The following is a 7,035-nucleotide window of genomic DNA, read 5'->3' as shown; positions in this document are numbered from 1 at the left end:
AGGGTCAAGTTCAAACTCTGCCCTGGCCCCTGGTTGTTGATTGTGTTTCATCTCCCTATCCCCCAATGCACCCTTCTCTCACTAGTCATTTGTGTATCCCAAGTGTAACCTATCCCCTATGACCTCTGTGTCATGATACATTGTCTTTTCTGTCTAAATACCCTTTTCTCTGTTCTTGCTAGCCCAGATTTCCATCTCCTCCAGGAAGCCTTCTCTGATTCCTTTAAAGAAGACTGAGTTGTTCTTTTTCTGTGTTTCCCCTGCCCTTTGTATATGTTATGAATATAACGCTTCCCTTGTGTGGTTTCTCTCCTCACCACAACCCTGAACTGAGAGTTATTCAGGGCAGGAAGCGCGTATCTATTTTTGTATCTCTAACCCCCCAACACCAATATGTTTGGTACATATAAGGTGTAAGTACAGACTATCATGTGGTAGATCTAATCCTAGATACTAGAGAGAGGGGTGAACAGAACAGACAAGTCGTTTTTCTCAAGGGATGTACAACCTAGTGGGCAAGATGGAAAAGAAACTGCAAGTGAATTACAAGTAAATTACAAGGGAGCAAAGTATTGAGAGACGTGTAGAGTGCTTATCACCTGGGAGACCTAATGTAGCATGGTGGAGTGCGTGCGTGCTCAGTCGTATCCAACTCTGTGACCCCATGGATTGTAGCCCACCAGGCTTCTCTGTCCATAGAATTTTCCAGGCAAGAATACTGAAGCGGGTTGCCATTTGCTACTCCAGGGGATCTTCCCGACCCAGGGATCAACCCCATGTCTCCTGTGTCTCTCTCACAGGAGGGAGGGTGGCAGATGGATTCTTTTACCACTGAGCCACCTGGGTGGCTGGGAGGAAGACGTGTTCAGACAGACCTGGGGATGAGGAGGAGAGGGATGTGTGTATATGAGAGGTATCTTCCAGCAGAGATAAGGGGCCATGTGACTGAAGCTTCTGAAACAGGAGAGGCTACATTCTGGAACCTGAAAGGTCTAGTGTGTTGCAACATGGAGAGAAGGGGATGCTTGTGAAATATGAGGTTAGAGAACAGGCAGAAGCCAGCGGGCTCTGAAGCAGCGAATACTTAGAGTAATTGGAAGCCATTGTAGGAGTTTTAAGCTGGGAAGTGACCTGATCAGATTTCCAAGGGCCTCCCACTGGGAATATAATTATCAATAGTAGTTGCTGAATGAGGAAGTTAAATAATGACATAACAGAAAATGTTTCTGAAGGTCAGTCCAGTACTTAAGCTTCCTTAGCCCTCCCCTTTGAGTAAACGGAGCTGTGGAACTCCCTGCTGCTCGTACTGAAGTTTAAGGTGCCACACCAGGGGGCACGCTGGCAAAGTCAGATGTACCCAGAAGGGTGACCAGGACGGAGAGGCAACTGAAGGTGCCATCCTGGAAAGAACAACTGGGAGCATTAAGCCAGGAGATGGCTGTTCTCTTGCTCTTTGTACCTCCCCTGCTTGACCCGTACCTGCTTCACCTGCACCCTACTCACCTGACCTTCCTACATACTTGCCCCAGGCCATATTCTAACTTTAGACCCTGTGACAGCTTATCAAAGGGGTGCTGAGGAGCCTGCCCTTCTGCTAGTTTCCCTGTAATCAGTGAGCCAGACTCACATCGATTCTCCTTGAAATGGCAACCCACTCTAGTATTCTTGCCTGGAAAATCCCATGGACAGAGGAGCCTGGCTCCATGCGGTCGCAAAGAGTGAGACATGACTGAGCGGCTGAGCACACATCCCTGGCAGCAAAGACTGCAGTCAAGTCCTGGACAACCGTGGTGGAGTATTGCTCCAGGATCTTGCTTGAGGTGTGTAAACTCCCTCTATCCATTGAGTCAAGGATGTCTCTGCCACTGGGGGGAAGAAAGTGAAAGTGAAGTAAAATTGCTCAGTCCTTCCCGACTCTGCGACCCCATGGGGTGTAGCCCCCCAGGCTCCTCTGTCCATGGAATTTTTCAGGCAAGAATACTGGAGTGGGTTGCCATTTCCTTCTCCAGGGGATCTTCCCGACCCAGGGATCAAACCTGGCTCTCTTGCATTGCAAGCAGATGCTTTACCAGCTGAGCCACCAGTCTCCCTTTAAACTAGTGCTTTCTGAACTGTGGTTCACAACCATGATTTATTTGTGGTCATGGAGTTAATTTTGTGGGTATGGGAGGAATGAGGACTTTTCGGAAATAGTTACTCCTCTTCCTGAAGGAAAGGTTACTCCTCTTCCTCAGAAGGGTTGCCTCTCCTCTACCTCTGTGGTTAGCTATGTGACTTGGTTTATGAAATATTAGTGGAAGCCTTGTCTTCTATATTTCTGGATGGAAGCGTTGGGAGTGAACCTTGGGTTTGCCTTGTCATTCCCACCACAGTGATCATGGAAACATATGTTACGATGGAACCTACATCAGCTTGAGTACTTAAGTGACTGTTGAGCAGAAACCCCTGTGGACCTGCATTAGACATGTAGTGAGAGTGAAAAATGCTGTGTTCAGCCTCTGAGAGTTTGTGTGGTTACTGAAGTATAACTTGGTCTCCTTTTTTTTTTCTTCTGGCTGTGTAGCTTGCAAGATCTTAGTTCCCTGACTTAGGATTGAACCTGGGCCTTTAACAGTGAAAGCATGGAGTCCTAACCACTGGACCACCAGGGAAGCCCCTAACTTGGTCTTTTTTCACTGATAGAGCAGGCATGGATCAGCTCCTTATTTTCTCACTGATATTTTAAAAATCGAAGTATAGTTGATTTACGATATCATGTTAGATTCAGGTGTGTAGCAAAAAATGATTCAGAAACATATATACACACACATATATATGATACTTGAAAAAATTATTTTCCATTATAGGTTATTACAAGATACTGAAATATTGAATATAGTTTCCTACAGTATACAGTAAATCTTTGTTACTTATCTATTTTATGTATATTTTAAACAAAAGAATAGAAAATATCAGACACAAGCCAATCTATAGTGACAACAGACAGTGGTTGCCTGGAGAAAGCTAGATAACACAGGATCATGAGGAAACTTGGGGATGATGGCTATCTTTATAGTAGTAAAGATACCAGTTATGGCTCAGAATTTTATATGGTAAACAAAAGATAGTACACCCCCAAGGCATGAAGGCTGGCTGACTCTGAAGGAGTGGCCAATAGTAATGTATACAAATCTATACATATGTAAAAAAGTCATAAAACTGTATACTTTAAATATGTGCAGTTTATTGTACACCAATTATATCTCAATAAAGCTATTAAATATATGCACCCAAAACAAAATTTTAAAAGATCATATACAAACAAAAAATAGGCATTAAATTATAAGAGTTGTTTTATGGGTGGAGGGAAGATAAGATTGGGGAACAAAAAGAGTAAATAGATAAGATATGAGAGGGACTTGGATGCATCAATGATGATATTGTCCTGTGAACAGAAATGAACTCAGCCCTCTGCACCTGATGAGATGAATGGATGAATGAACTAGTAGGAAAGTGACTGGTTGTATGCCTTTCTTCCTGAGTTGTGTCATTCTTACCTCCCAGGAGGCTTTTTCCCTGACCCAGAGGGCTGACTGATCAGGAGAGGGAATGTGACCAAGAAGTGGGCAGGTTGACTGAGACTCCTACAAAATCACTGTCCCTTTCCCTTTCCCCCCTGCTTTGTCTGTTCTAGGGGACAGAGTCACTTAGTTCCTCTTTGTTTTGTTCCTCACAAGCCCTGATGCCCTTAGTGGCTGCTCTTCTCAGACAGGGGCACTTCGTTTAGAGAGTATTTCTTCAGACTTGAACCTGGATTGTTTATTTATTGAAGGGGGCAGGGAACATCCTGAAAGTCACAGCAGTCCCAAACAGTACTCTGTATATTCCAAGACTGTCCTCATGGTCCGTTCCTGCTTGGACCTTCCCCAGGTCTTTCTTGGGGGAAGACCCTGGCTCCCTCTGGTGTCTTAGACTGTTTCCTTTTCCTTCAGTTTGATATCACCTGCTTGCTTTCTATCTTTTAAAAATTTTACTTCTTTTTGTTTGCTTACCAGTAATACCTGTGTTATTATTTTAAAAATATGTTTTTCTGTTATTTTAATGAAGAAGGTAAATGCATGTACTTCATCTGCCATCTGGAACCTAAATTGGGTCTTAAAGGATGAATAGAAGTTTGCCAGGCAGTGTGTGCTGCAGGATGAGGGTGAAAATTATGGGGGAACATCGGTCATTAGAGATCAAAGGAAGGGTGTTCAAAGGAGAAAAACACTGGGGCCTCAAGTGTTTGAGGAAGGCTGAGAAATGAATACAGTTCATTGTACCTGTTACCATCCTTACAGCCTGCCAGTCATCATTAGATACCGAGTTTTAACTCTACCAGTATGTTTACGCAACTCACAGAAGCAGATGAGGGCACCAGCTGGAACTGTGGGCTCTGTCTCTCTTAGGGGACCCCATTTGTGATGGAAGTTGTAAGCAGGTTGTCGCCAGCTTGAGCAGAAGCCAAAGAGCTTGGTAGCTGAATATCCAGACTTTCAGTACAGTGACATCAGAGTCACTGAGGACAACAGCCCCACATCTTCTGGTTTCAAAGGCATTCACCTTGGTAGAGCCAGGAATTGCAGATTCCAGCCCAAGAGAACCAAGGGCAAGAGCCCTCTTTGGGTTGTACCAGGGTTCAGTAACAGGCAACCCTAGAGAGAAAGACCGGAGTCACTTGAGGGAACCTTGGGTGCGCAGGTTTGTTTTAGGCAAAAATTCTGCCCATCTCTGGTCAAAATTCTGAATGTCCCTCAAAGGTATACTGATTTTATAAAAAGCCATCCTCACTTTGTAGAATGATTCCCCAGGTAAGTTATTTAAGATAGATTTATGTGTTAAGATTTGATTTATATACAACCTACCAAGAATAAGCCTTCTGTGAAATATGAGGTAAATATATTATGTCCTACTGATGCTTCTCAAGAAGGGAGGCATGTGCTTTTCTCCATGTCTGGTTTTCAAAAATTGGTTTGCCACCCACGAGATGTTTTCTTCCACACTGTCTTGGATACAAACTTAGGGCATACAAGCTGACTCAATACTCATACTGATGTCCCCAGAGCCAAGTGAAAAATATGTAGCTCTCAGGATCAAAATAAAACATTTCTCTAATAAAATTGCTATTGCTATAGCTCATGTTTAGTCACATTATTTTACTCTATTTTATTTTTTAGCCCTTGCTATACTTTGGGCACTGTTCTAAACACTTTACTAAAATGAACTCATTTAATTCTCAATAACCAATGAGGTAGTACAGTACCTCCATTTTACAGATGAAGAAACTCAGGGGCAGAATGGCAAAGAAACTTACCTCCCAGTTTCAAATAAATTTAGGAGGGAGAAAGCATTTTGTGTATATTTGAAGGATGGCATGGGTTAAAACAGGTTGAGGAAAACAGATGAAGGGTAAGACATGGTTGGTGTGTTTCTAGGTTAACGACTAGGAACTTTTGATAACAGATTTTTGTTTTTGTTTTGGCTGCATCAGCTCTTCATTGAAGTTCGTAGGTTTCTCTAGTTGTGGCACATGGGCTTAGTTGCCTGTGGCATGTGGGATCTTAGTTCCCTGACCAGGGATTGAACTCTTGTCCCCTGCACTGAAAGGTGTTTTCTTAACCACTGGACTACCAGGGAAGTCTGATAACAGTTCTAGAGTCTAGGTGTCTGTATCCCTATTACAGAGGCAGCAGTGAGTCTCAAAGATCCAGTTTTGACTTGCAGTGGGCTCCCACTTACTATGGAGTATTGAGCAAGTCCCTGCTTGTCTGTGGGGCTCAGTTACTCATCTGGGCAATGGAGATTGGAAGGTAGATTAGTTAGCTATTGCTTTGTAATAAACTAATCCCCAAACTGGCAAGTTAAGCAACTGTTTATGATTCTGAGTCTGTTGGTTGGCTAGGCTCACTTACGTATCTGCATTCAAGTGGCTGGCTGTTCTTATGGCTGGGACCTGTGTAAGGGCCTGAGCAGGAACAACTGGGCTGAGCAAGCTCTATGCTACATGGCTTTATCTTCTGGAAGGCAAGCTTGGGCTGCTGCTTATGGCAGTGGTAGGGTTCCAGGAGAGAGAAAGGTAACAGTTCTCTTGCAGCGGCTGGCCTGAAAAATTGCACAATGTGAGATTTTTGTGAGCTAAGTTTTCTTTGGGGCAAAATGAAGATTATAGCCCAGGAAACAGCATTTCAGATAGCTCTGAAAAACTGCTCCAAAGAGGCAGAGGGGGAAGGTCAGTATATATGTGATTTTAGTGAAGGGGGAGTATATGCAATCAGGTACATATTATTTTTGCAGAAAGTTTCTGCTAGTCACAGGGAGCAGTCACCATGAAGAATTTTAGTGCTTTTCTAGATATGAGAAGAAACTGAAGAGGAACTGAAGAGCTTTTTGATGAGGGTGAAAGAGGAGAGTGAAAAAGCTGGCTTGGAACAACATTAAAGAATCTAAGATCATGGCATCTGGTCCCATCACTTCTTGGCAAATAGAAGGGGGAAAAGTGGAAGCAGTGACATCTTTTATTTTCTTGTGCTCCAAAATCACTGCAGACAGTGACTGCAGCCATGAAATTAGAAGACGCTTGCTCCTTGGAAGGAAAGCTATGACAAACCTAGACAGCATATCAAAAAACAGAGATATCACTTTGCCAACAAAGGTCCATATGGTCACAGCTATGGTTTTTCTAGTAGTCATGTACAGATTTGAAAGTTGGATCATAAAGACAACTGAGTGCCAAAGGATTGATACTTTTGAATTGAGGTGATGGAGAAGACTCTTGAGAGTCCCTTGGACAGCAAGGAGATCAAACCAGTCAATCATAAAGGAAATGAGGCCTGAAGGTTCATTGGAAGGACTGATGCTGAAACTTTAGCTCCAATACTTTGGCCTCCTGATGCAGAGAGTCGACTCACTGGAAAAGACTCTGATGCTGGGAAAGATTGAGGGCAGGAGATGAAGGGAGTGACAGAGGTTGAGATGGTTGGATGACATCATCAACTCAAGCTTGGCATGCTGTTAATC

This window comes from Bubalus bubalis, chromosome 6 (assembly GCF_019923935.1).
Source record: "Bubalus bubalis isolate 160015118507 breed Murrah chromosome 6, NDDB_SH_1, whole genome shotgun sequence".
Lineage (NCBI taxonomy): Eukaryota > Metazoa > Chordata > Mammalia > Artiodactyla > Bovidae > Bubalus > Bubalus bubalis.
Note: the sequence above shows the minus strand (reverse complement) of the source record.